We start from the raw sequence: 3,685 nt of genomic DNA, 5'->3' as shown, positions 1-3,685 counted from the left end.
CAGGCCATCCAGCCATCTCATCCTCTGTCGTCCCCTTCTCCTCCTGCCCCCAATCCCTCTCAGTATCAGAGTCTTTTCCAATGAGTCAACTCCGCATGAGGTGACCAAAGTACTGGAATTTCAGCTTTAGCATCATCTTTCCAAAGAAGCACCCAGGGCTGATCTCCTTTAGGATGGACTGGTTGGATCTCCTTGCAGTCCAAGGGACTCTCAAGAGTCTTCTCCAACACCACAGTTCAAAAGTAAATTCAAATATTTATTACATTGATGGTATACAAATACAAATTTTCAAACTTCAAGTTTGTTTGAGAAAATATCCAGAATATAGCAAGATCAAGTAGAATTAAATTAATACACAATAACTGGGAAAACATCAAAATATGACATTTAAATCCTGCCTAGAAAGATCAAGTAGAAATTTTGCTGTTAATTTGTGTATATTTTTGGATTGTCTAAGTTTTTTGGAGTCAATTCATAAAAGGCATCTTTGGTTTACAAACAACACACTTCAAATGTAGTTTATTTCAATCTAAAGCACGTTTTATATTTACATGAAATTTTAGCTAGTTAGTTTTAATGAAAGATATAAATTCTTGTATGGAATTCAAAATGCCATGCTTCAAATTTAAAATTTTTAGATTGAAGAAGTTGTACTGAAGAAAAAATAAAGAACATTGCGTTCTTGAAAATTCAGGTAAACATTAATATTTTAAATGTCCTTATATAGTACATTTTAAATGTGTTTTGAAATTTAGAAAGCATTTTATACAAAATCTTCAAATTTGGAATTTTTAAAAAAACAATGAAATTTATAAGTGCTTCTTTTTTCAGAGAGGATGGGAGACGGGATAGTCGATTTGACTCTCACTTGTCTAGAACATGAACTTTTGCTATTTCTTGTTTTCCAAATACCAAACACATTAAAGGAAAACAATCAGATGCAGTTATTCATGTTTTACCAATAAAAGATGAATGATTTTCATCAAGTATTTTTAAAAATTGTTCGTTTGGAGTGTGCCTTTTGAAATCATTCTGGAGATTCTAAAATCTCTGAACATAATTTTTTATTTCAACAAATTTTCAAGGCTGTGTGAGTCACAATATTTCCAACTCCTTTTGAAGGAAAATACCCTTTAGTTTTAAATAGAAATTACTCGTTACATTTAAATGAGTTGCTTATAGTTATACATAATTTTGATTTATTCAGTGTCTGCTTGACTAGATTTTGATTTAATTTTGATTTACATTTAAATGAATTGCTTATAGTTATACATAATTTTGATTTACTTGACTAGATGCTTGATTTTAAAAACAAATAGTAGTAGCTGACTTGCCTTGTGTAATCTAAATTTGCTTTGAGGACAGAGTAACAATATTTTGACGATACCTAGTTACTCAGAAGGGGCTTCCCCGGTGGCTCAATGGTAAAGAATCTGCTTGTCAGTGCAGGAGATTCAGGGTTTGATCCCTGGGTCTGGAAGATCCCCTGGAGAAGAAAATGTCAACCTGTTCCAGTATTCTTGCCTGGGAAATCTCAAGGACAGGAGCCTGGCTGGCTACAGTCCATGAGGTTGCAAAGAGTCGGACATGACTTAGCGACTAAACAAGTTACTCGAAAGTGAAGGCTCCTACAGTAGAGGGTTAGTTTTAATATAGTACACTGCTTCCAAAGAAGTTTTTTAAAAACTCATTTTTATTTTAAAAAATGGAGGTGAAATTGACATAAAGTTAATTTTAAAATGAACAATTCAGTGGCATTTAGTATGTTCACAGTGTTCTGTAACCACCACCTCTATCTAGTCCCAAAATATTCCCAAAGGGAAACTCCATAAAGCAGTTGCTCTGCATTTCCCCACTCTGCATCCCTGGCAACAATCAGGCAGAGTTCTGTCCCAATGGATTTACCCACTCTGGGATATGTCATGTATATGGAATTGTACAATATGTGATACTTGGTGTCTAGCTTTTTTCATGTACCATAATGCTTTTGAGGTTCATCCAAATTGTAGCATGCATTTTTAATCGATTTATGTAGGTGAGATTGCCTCCACTGTTGGACAGAATTAATTCTCTTAACCTTATTTATAGGATGTTCCTTCTTAAGAGCAAAAGGATTTTGTGATAATCCCTAGAGAACTTAATATGTTTTACTCTGATAAAAGGAGGAAGAAAATAAAGATCAGCCTATCTCACTCTGAAGTAGTCCAATACAAGAATTCCTGGCATTTTCAGAGGAAGGAAATTATGAGCTCATGGAATGACCAGGGGTATAGATTTAGGTCTCGGGGTTACCAGGCAATGGATGCCATGACGTGCCACCCAGATCTTCTTCAGGAAGAAAGGAGTTACTGGGGCGACTACTGCAAGTGCTACCAGTGGTCAGCCCTCAGCAGCTACCAGCCCCCTGCCGGCCAATCTCAGCGGGAGAGCTGCCCTAGCCAAGGTCATGTTCCCTTTCCAGGTGGCCCTCATCCAAAGGTTGATACCATGGCGGTAGAAAGGCTAAGCCCTCTTGTACCAACACAGAACAGCTCAGCTGTGAAGTCCGCATAGAGCTGGCTGAGACCCAGCGCTGCTGCCTTTTCTTCCCTTCCTTTCCACAGGTGTTGATTCCATGAGTGCTCCTCACTAAGCCTCCTATACCTCTGAGTACTCCCAGCTAGACCTCCTGTAAGACATGTGCTCTCCATTGTTTGTTGTTTAGTCCCTAAGTCATGTCTGATTCTTCCCAAAGACTGAAGCCTGCCAGGTTCCTGTGTCCGTGGGATTTTCCAGCAAGAATACTGAAGTGGGTTGCCATTTCCTTCTCCAGGGGATTTTTCTGAGCCAGGGATGGAACCTATGTCTCCTGCATTGGCAAGTAGATTCTTAACCACTGAGCTATCTGGGAAGCCCTGTGCTTTCCATTATGCCTCCTGTAAGCCCTGAGTGATTCCTGCTAATCTTCTGTAAACTCACTCCTTCTCAGAGTCTGCTTCCCTGGAAACCCAATGTATAGTCCCAAATTTTGCATGGTTTCACAAGGCATTCCAGGAAATGAAGTCAGTCACCTTCTCTAAGCTGAGAAGCTTAGCTTTTTCCTACTGGAGACTTGCTATTGTACCAGAGATCACCTTTCCAAAAACATCTCTTCTGGATATTGGATGGGGAGCAATTAAGGATTTTTTTGTTGTTGTTGTTAAGTCTTATTTGAGTTGGACTATAAAGGAAACTGAGTGCTGAAGAATTGATGCTTTTGAACTGTGGTGTTGCAGAAGACTCTTGAGAGTCCCTTGGACAGCAAGGAGATCCAACCAGTCCATCCTAAAGGAGATCAGTCCTGAATATGCAGTGGAAGGACTGATGTAGAAGCTGAAACTCCAATACTTTGGTTGAAGCTGAAACTCCAATATTTTGGCCACCTGATGCGAAGAACTGACTCATTGGAAAAGACCCTGATGCTAGGGAAGACTGAAGGCAGGAGGAGAAGGGGACGACAAAGGATGAGATGATTGGATGGCATCTCTGACTCAGTGGACATGAGTTTGAGCAAGCTCTGGGAGTTAGTGATGGACAGGGAGGCCTGGTGTACTGCAGTCCATGGGGTCGCAAAGAGTCGGACATGACTGAGGGACTGAACTGATTTCCCATGGAAATTATTCTCCCATCTGGCCAAGATGTGCATGTTCAAGGGTTCTTTTGCCTT

This window comes from Bison bison, unplaced genomic scaffold, assembly GCF_000754665.1.
Source record: "Bison bison bison isolate TAMUID 2011002044 unplaced genomic scaffold, Bison_UMD1.0 scf7180017864471, whole genome shotgun sequence".
Lineage (NCBI taxonomy): Eukaryota > Metazoa > Chordata > Mammalia > Artiodactyla > Bovidae > Bison > Bison bison.
Note: the sequence above shows the minus strand (reverse complement) of the source record.